Source organism: Muscardinus avellanarius (genome assembly GCF_963383645.1).
Source record: "Muscardinus avellanarius genome assembly, chromosome: 6".
NCBI classification, from domain to species: domain Eukaryota; kingdom Metazoa; phylum Chordata; class Mammalia; order Rodentia; family Gliridae; genus Muscardinus; species Muscardinus avellanarius.
The window spans coordinates 126,018,769-126,028,090 of record NC_137791.1 but is presented as its reverse complement, the minus strand read 5'-3'; the positions used below and the strand labels follow the sequence as shown (position 1 = coordinate 126,028,090).

General features: G+C 36.5%; 1 pseudogene across 1 annotated transcript; it reads right to left on the bottom strand.

The window, feature by feature from the left end:
* Positions 1 to 7,094: 7,094 nt before the first annotated feature.
* Positions 7,095 to 8,008, bottom strand: LOC308264149 (elongation factor 1-alpha 1-like; annotated as a pseudogene). The gene has a single exon. The product of its transcript is annotated as an elongation factor 1-alpha 1-like (transcript).
* Positions 8,009 to 9,322: the final 1,314 nt, after the last annotated feature.

Below are 9,322 nucleotides of genomic sequence, written 5' to 3'. Positions count from 1 at the left end.
CAGACATAGTCGTTGTGTGTCTAGTTAGGTAAAACACTTGCATTTGTGTATGCATTTGGTTCAATTGTCTAAACTTTCTTTTGTTCCTTTTGGTCCCAAATAATATTTTATCAAGAGTATGTGGGGAGGGAAAGTAGGAGGGTTTTCTTCTCTCCAGGCCTTGGAAACCACACATTGTTACACAAAAGATGGGACTGAGCTCATTGTCCAGTGATTGCTCTGTAAGAGCTGTCCTGGTGACGTATTTCTCCTCATTTATATTGAAAGTGGGGCATTTGTTTGTAAGACAGGATGAAAACAATTTATCTGTCATTTTGAAAAAGGTGGAAAATGAGCCAAGCTCCCTTCTTCCCTTCCTGCTTTTTTTTTTTTTAACGCTGCTTGTAGGTAATGCATATTACAGCTCTGTAGGAAGACTAATTAAAACCAATTATAGCCTGACTGACCTGTCACCACAATCAAATTAGCAAAAGAACAATGTAGTGTATTTAGGAAACAATTTCTTCTAGAACACGTATGTGTTATTTGGTCACAATTTATTTTAACGATTTCTTAGTACACTGGTCACTTAGCTGCAAATACCAGTTGTCCATTATCTTTTCTGTATTTATTTTTCTACAGTAGTGTCCTTCTATTAGAAGATCTAAAAGGAAAGAAGAGAAGCATAAAACAAAATGGGAAGAGAAGGTAAGGATGTCAAGGTTGCCTTAGATTAATTGAGATTAGAATAGTTTCTTGTTTCTTTGTTTTGGGACTGGGGAATGAAGCCAGGGGTGTTCTACCTCTGAACTATACTTTCCACCCTATTTTATTTTTATTTTGAAACAGGGTCTTGCTAAATTGCTGAGAGTCTCAATTGCTGAGGCTGGCTTTGAAACTATAAGCCTTCTAAATACTATAGCATTTTTTTTTAGGATTTATCATTAATTGTTATTATTTTTTCTCCTGTGATTCAAAGAGTCCCCAAACACATTAGCATGGCATCGAACATCTTCCTTGTCTTACTGAAACATATTTTCTCCAACTCCACTCCTTTCTCTAGCACACAGTTAACTATACTCACACCAGTGTTATCCAGTACCATTTCATAAAATTTCTCCAAATCAACTATTTATAATAAGCTCCATCTTATTTTTCTTGGTTGCTACATGATATTCAATGATATAAATGCTCCATTATTCAGGGTGAGAAAGGGGGATTTATTTCAATTTTTCTGCATATGGTTAACCAGTTTTGCCAACACCATTTGTTGAATGGGCTATCTTTTTTTCTGGTGTACGTTTTGGGCCCCTTTTCAAAAATCAATTGGCTATAAGTGTGTGGATTTGTTTCTGAGTCTTTTAATCTACTATATTGGTCTATGTATCTGTTTTTGTGCCAGTAACATGCTGCTTTTATTACTATGGCTTTGTAGTATAGTTTAAAGACAGGTATTGTGATTCTTCCTGCATGATTTTTGTTGCTGAGAACTACTTTGGCTATTCTGTGTTTTTTTTGTTTTTTTGTTTTTGTTCCAAATGAATTTAAGGACTGATTTTTCTATGTCTGTGAGGAATGATCTTGGTAATTTCATGGGTATTGCATTGAATCTATGGATCACTTTTGGAAGTATGGCCATTTTGATGACATTTATTCTGCTTATTCATGAACATGGATGATCTTTCCATCTTCTAAGATCTCTCTCTGTGCATATACCAACTGCCACCAGCACATTTCCCCTGTGAGTCTGGTTCTCTGAGTCTTTCCCAGTCTATGCAGATGGTAAGTATCAATGGGGCTGAATCTAGTGTTAAGCACAGGTCACCCTCCATGCTTTCCACAGATTTGGAGTCTTGGTCTCTCTTTGCCTCCATTGACATTGTATGCCTCTGAGACCAAACTCAATATGAGTCTCTTTTCTCCACAGCTAGGGCTGGGGTGGTCTGACTTCTCCCCGTTCACCCCGATTGGGTTGTCTGTGGTGATCCCAGAGATCTACTAGTTAGGTCTAGTGTTAAGCTTAGGTCTCCTTCCACACTTTACACTCATCAGAGCCTGAGTTTGTCTGAGCCTTTCCCCGGGGTACCTTGCTGGGCATTCTCCTTTGGGAACTGCAGCTTTACTTATGATCTTGGTGTTCACTGGTCTGATCTCTGGAGGGCGTGGTGAACTTGGCCACTGTTGCTGCAAGTTGTAGCCAGAATTTGCACAGGAGGAACTGATAACTTACAATTCTGATTATCTGCAGCTGCTTCAGGTCCTTAAATATTTTCCTAATCATCCCTGAAGTCAGGTGCAGTGAAGCAAGATGGCGCCACCACCCTCGGCTGTGAGGCTGGTGGGTTTCTTCTTTGGTGTTGAGCTCTGCTCTGAATTCCCAGAGAGCATGGTGAGCTTGGCTGCCACTGCTGGAAGTTGTAGCAGTGTTTGCACAGGAAGAACTGATGGCGTACGACCTGTTGATCTGCAGCAGCTCACTTCAGATTCCTGTTTTCCTATTTGTCTCTGGAGTCTGGTGCTGTGAGGTAAGTGGTGTCGGCCACCACAAGGTGGGCGGATTTTTTTCTGCTCTTGTTGGTCTTCTGATCTTTTCCTCTGTCCCTTGTATTTATTGTTCTTATTTTCTGATAGTATTTTCTGGCTTTGTAGAATGCTGTTTTTGAGGCACTTGAAATCAGATTTCAGCAGGACTGGTATGTGCTGCTTCTCTTGGTTGCCATCTTCCTGGAAGTCCTGCCCATGTTTATATTAAATGTTTTTCTTCACAGTTTATAGCTTCTCTTGCTCATAGTTTGACTACTCAGTATCCTAGATACTCTTGAAATAATTTTGTCTATCTTTTTGGCCAGTTTTCCAAGTCTCACTTGTAAACAAGTTATATTATACTCTGAATTAAGCTACATTTATTATCTATTAAATGTTTCTAGATCATAATGTTATTTTATATTGCCTATGCCATCCTCATTTGATTAAAGTTGCTTTATGATATATCCTGATAACTGGTTGTTGGATCAGCTTTCTCTTGATGTTAATCAAATTGCATATGTAGATTATTTTAGGATACTTAATCTTTTTATCCAAGAATGGCAGTATGCATCTCAATGTGTTTGGATCTTGTTTTAAGCACTTTAATATTCCACTACTTTATTTATATGGATCTTGTGTCTTTTAAAATATATTCCTATGCTTTTTAGATGAATAAAATATTTTTGTTTCTGTTTTAACTTATTGACACTTATTGCTTAAATTGGCACACCTATAATATGTCCACCCATAAAATGTTTGAAAATTGATTCAAAATATATTACTATCAGCCTTTTTCTCAACTGACAGTTCTACCTGTTATAGGATTCAGTGTTGAAGTGATTTTCCCTCATACCTGTGAAGTTATTAGTTCTTTTGTCTTGTGTGCTGCTGCTGATTGTGATACAAGCTGGACTCTTGTTTCTTCGTATATGAATTTTATTTTTTCTCTAAGAAAACATTTAGGGTATTTGTCTGAACTATCCAGAAATTTTATAGTTTTTGACTTGAAATATGTTGTTTTTGTCATTTTCTCTGCTGAGGACTCAGTGGATCATCCCAATTTAGAAATTTTTCTTTTTCATCAGCTCTATTTTCATCTGTAAAAATGTGTTCGGTCATTTTTTTTTTATTTTTAAAAAAACTTTTTGGAACTCTTCTTAGTCTACCACTGAGTCTAAATTGATTGCCCATGTCTCTAGTGTTTTTATCTTTTATTTTTCAGGAACATGACTTTTAGTATAATATTTTAACAATCACTTGTAAACCTCATGTAACATAATCAAGAAGTCCATGTTTGTTGGGTGTCTTGAGCTGTGGGGGTTGTGTGTTGCATAACAAAACCTGATCAAGATAATCTATTTCCAGCCAGGCGTGGTGGTGCACACTTGTAATCCCAGCATTCAGGAGGCTGAGACTGAAAGATCATGGTTCGTGGACAGCCTCAGCTACTTACTGAGGCCCTCTGCAATTTTGTGAGACCCTGTTTCAAAATAAAGAATAAAAATAGGGCAGGGGTGTAGCTTGGAGGTCGAATGAGCCTGGGTTACATCCCCAGACCCATACACACACACAAAAAAAAAATACTCTATTTCTTTTTGCAGTACACACTGGTAAATTAATTGCTTTTGGGGTTCTTCTGTATATCTTTCTATTTTTCTAATAGCCACTGTTTCACAATAGTTTGCATTTTTACCCTTTTAGATTTGGGTTTATTTATTTTTATATTTTTATTGGTGCATTAGAGTCTTACATCGTAATGTCATAGTGATGGTGACATGCAAGAACACAACACTTGGTGGGCTTTTCTCTGGCTCCTCCCTCATTCTTCCCAACCCCCATACAGGATACTGAGATCGGCATTCATAGTCTAACATATGTACATCATATCAATGGAAGTGTTTTCTTCATCGATTCTCCTCCTTCCTCTCCCCTCACTTAAATCACTCCCTTACCCCACTGGAGTTTCTTCTCTATTATCTAAGTTCCCTTTGTACTCCCTAGCTTCCACATATCAGAGATAACATATGACCCTTCACTTTTTGTGACAGGTTAATCACATGGAACATAATGTTCTCTAGTTTCATACGATTTCCTGTAAATTACATCATTTTGTTTTTGTCTTTGCTTCTGAAGAGAATCCATAGTGTTTATATTTCATAATTTTGTAATCCATTAATCTATTGATTGACATAGGTTGGTTTCAAATTTGGTTATTGTGATTTGTACTGCTATAAACATGGATATGCATATTTAGTATAATACTCTAATTAGAGTTAAAAAAAAGGCACCCAGGAGTGGTTAGCTGGATTGTATGGTGGATACATTCCCAGTTTTCTGAGGAATCTTCACACTGATCTCCATAGTGGCTTTACTAATTTGCAAATCCTCCAGCATAGAATATCATTGTAGTTTTGATTTGCCTCTCCCTGATTTCTAGTGATGTTAAACATTTTTTATGTATTTATTGGCCATTTGTATCTTTTTTGTGAGGTATCTATTTAGTTCAATTGCCCATTTCCTAATTGGGTTAATTTTTTATTGTTAACTCTTTTAAGTACTTTGTATATTCTAGATATTAATCCCCTATCAGAGGGATAGCTGGCAAAGATCTCCTATTCTGTAGATTCTCTCTTTAGACTCTTGTTTCCTTTGATGAGCAGAAACTTTTTAGTTTAATGCCATTCCATTTATTCATTCTTGTTTTAATTTCCTGAGCTTATGGGGCCTTATTGAGAAAGTTTCTACCTGTTACTATATGTTAGAGTGTTAGACCTATGGCTTCTTCTTTCTTTCTTTTTGGTGGTACTTGAGTTCCTATAAACCGTTCTACCTCTGGGCTACACTTCCAGACCGATTTTTATACTCTTTTATTTGGAAACAGGGTCTCTTAAACCAGTGAGGCTGGCTTCCTGCATGATCCTCCTGGCTCCGCCTCCCAAGTGCAGGGATTACAAGTGTGCACCACCATGCTTGGCCTATGGCTTCTTCTAGTAAATGTAGTCTCTGGTCTAATTTCCAGGGCTTTGATTCATCTCTAGTTGACTCCTTTATAGTATGAATGATAGGGATTTGATTTCATTTTTCTAAAACTGGATGACCAGTTTTCCCAATACCATTTGTTGAAAATGCTGTCTTTTCTCTAACATATGTGTTTGGCACTTTGTAAAAAATCAATTGGCTATAAGTGTATAGATTTGTTTCTGTATTTTCTCTTCTGTTCCATTAGTTTGTCTATTTTTGACCAATATCATGCTTTTTTTTTTTTTTACTATAGATCAATAATATAATTTGAAGTCAGAAATTGTGATGCTTCCTGCATGGTTCTTATTGCTGAGAATTGCTTTGGGTATGCTGGGTCTTTTGTTCTCTCATATGAAATTTAGAAATGATTTTTCTAGGTCTGTGAAGAATGGCATTGGTATTTTGCTACAGATTGCATTGAAACTGTAGATCCCTTTTGCTATTATTACCATTTTTGTAATATTTATTCTGCCTATAAAAGAGCATGAGAGATCTTTTTATTTTCTAAGATCTTCAATTTTTTTCCTTAGTGTTTTATAATGTTCATTGTATAAATATTTTATCTCCTTGGTTAGATACTTGCTTTTGAGATTTTTTTGAATGCAATTGTTTTCTGGATTTCTTTTTCAGATTATTCATTAGTTGATATACAGAGAAGCTACTGATTTTTTAGATTGATTTTGTATTCTCTTATTTTGATGAACTTGTTAATCAGCTCCAGAAGTCTTTTGGTTGAATTTTTTGGTCTTCTAAATACAGGATCATGCCATCTGCAAATATAGATAATTTTAATTTTTTTTCTATTTGAATTCCTTTGGTATCCTTCTCTTGACTATCATTCTGGCTAAAATCTTACATACTATGTTGACACAGGGTGGTGATAGGGCACATCCCTGTCTTGTTACTGATTTTAAATGAAATTCCTGCAGTTTTTCTCCATTCAATATGATGCTGACTTGGGGTTTATTGTATATTTTCCCTAAGAGTGTTGAGGTTAAGTTTCTTCTATGTTTTTCAATTTATTAGAGTATAAATTTTAAAAACAGTTTCTGAAGATCCTTTGGACTTCCCCACTATGGTACTATCTCCTTTTCATTTCTTAATAATTCTTCTTTTATATTGATAAGTTTGGCTAAAGGTTCATCAATCTTGTTAACATTTTCAAAGAACTAGCTTTTTATTTTGTTGATCTTTTGTATTGTTTTTCTCGTCTCTATTTCATTGATTTCTCCTTTGATTTTTTTCTCATTAAACTTTTGTTTTAATGGTTCTCAAAATTGTGACAGAGTTTTGGTCAAGGTGTTTCCATTAAAAAGTACTGATTTTAAAAACTAATAACTTAAAATGGCCACACACACACACACACACACACACACACACACACACACACACACACACCACAAATGGTCCACAAAACATTTTCCTTTCCTTCTGAAGGTTTTACGATGTGTTGTTATCATTAACCAGTCTTTTACTATTAAACTTAAATGGCCAATTGAGACAAACTGTTCTGAGACCGTTCTTCCACCACTGATTAAGACTGGGGTGGCAGGTGTTAGAGGTAATATTCATTTAGCCTTCTCAGCTTTCTGGGCAGACTTGGTGACCTTGCCAGCTCCAGCAGCCTTCTTGTCCACTGCTTTGATGACACCTTCAGCAACTGTCTGTCTCATATCACGAACAGCAAAACGACCTAGCGGAGGATAGTCAGAGAAGCTCTCAACACACATAGGCTTGCCTGGAACCATACCAACAATGGCAGTATCACTGGACTTCAAGAATTTAGGGCCATGTTCCAGCTTCTTACCAGAATGGCAGTCAATCTTCTCTTTCAGCTCAGCAAACTTGCAAGCAATGTGAGCTGTGTGACAATACAGTACAGGAGCATAGCCAGCACTGATTTGGCCTGGCTAGTTCAGGATGATCACCTGAGTAGTGAAAACAGCTGCTTCCATTCATGGGTCATTTTTGCTGTCACTAGCTACATTGCCACAACGAACATCTTTCACAGACATGTTCTTGACATTGAGCCCACACTGTCTCCAGGAAGAGCTTCACTCAAAGCTTCATGGTGCATTTCAACAGACTTCACTTCAGTTGTGATGTTGACTAGAGCAAAGGTGACCACCATGCCAGGCTTGAGAACACCAGTCTCCACTCTGCCCACAGGGACAGGACCAATACCTCAAATTTTGTAGACATCCTGGAGGGGCAGCCACAGAGGCTTGTCAATTGGACAAGTTGGTGGCAGGATGCAATCCAAAGCCTCAAGCAGTGTGGTTCCACTGGCGCTGCCATCTTTACGGGTGACTTTCCATCCTTTGAACCAGGGCATATTAGTACTTGGCTCCAGCATGTTGTCACCATTCCAAACAGAAATTGGCACAAATGCTACTGTGTCAGGGTTGTAGCCAATTTTCTTAACGTAGGTGCTGACTTCCTTAACGATTTCCTCGTATCTCTTCTGGCTATAAGGTATCATTCAATATCTGTGTATTTATGTAATTTTTTTGTTTTATTGTTTATTTCTTCTTTCATTCTATTATTATCTAAAACATGCAAAAATTATACTACTTTTTTGAATTTGCTGGTAGTTTTTTTTTTTTTTTGGTGGTACTGGGGTTCCTGGAAGTTCTTCTACCTCCGGGCTACACTCCCAGACCTATTTTATATTTTTTAAAAATTGGAACAGGGTCTCTTAAGCCAACGCGGCTGGCTTCGAACCTTCGTGATCCTCCTGTCTCCGCCTCCCAAGTGTGGGGATTACAAGCATGTGCCACCACGCCTGGCTGAATTTGCTGGTACTTTCTATTTTGTGAAAGCTTCCAGGAACAACTGAGAAGAATGTGCATTCAGCTGTAGTTGATTGTAATATTCTGAATATATCTATTAGATCCATTGGATCTATGGTGTTCTTAAGTCTTAAGGTCTTTATTCATCATTTGCCTAGAAAATCTATCTAGTGGTGTGAGCAGTGTGTTGAAGTCTCCCAATATTATTATATTTGGGTTTATTTGAGACCTAATATGGTATATAAATGTTTTATATTATTACATTTTCTTGTTGGATTGTTCTTTTTATTCTAAGAAGTAAACTGCTTTGTCTCTTCTGATAAGTTTTAGCTTAAAGTCTGTGTTGTCTGATATGAACATTGCTACTTCTTGTTTTGATCTCCAACTGCATAATATATCTTATTTCATTCTTCCAACTTTAGCCCATGGTGAATTTCTTGGATGCAGGCTATAGTGGATTATGTTATTTTATCCACATTGCCAGTGTGTGGCTTTTAATTGGGGAGTTTAGATCTTTGATATTAAGTGTTATTATTGAGATATGATTTCTGTTTCCTGTCATTTTGAGATATATTTTCTTTTTCATATACTGTTATTTTCCCTTTGTTTAGTTGCCCATATGGTATAATTTGCCACTTGTATCTTTCTGATATTTCTTTTTTCTATTTATTTATTTATTTATTATGCTAAAGATTGAACACAGGAAAATTCTACTTACAATTCTACTTACAATTGTAAGTAAAATTCTACTTACAATTATACACTCCCAGCCCTATTTTTTATTCTTTATTTTGAAACAAGTTCTTTTTAAATTGTGGAGGGCCTCACTAAGTGGCCATGAATCTGTGATCTTCCTATCTCAGCCTCCCAAGTATGAGGATTACAAGTGTTTTATTTCTTTAAGTATTTTCTCTAGTACTGTCTTGATATACATAAACTCTTTTAGTTTCTGCTTGTCTTAGAAGATTTTTATTTCTTTGTCAATTCTGAATTATATCTTTGTT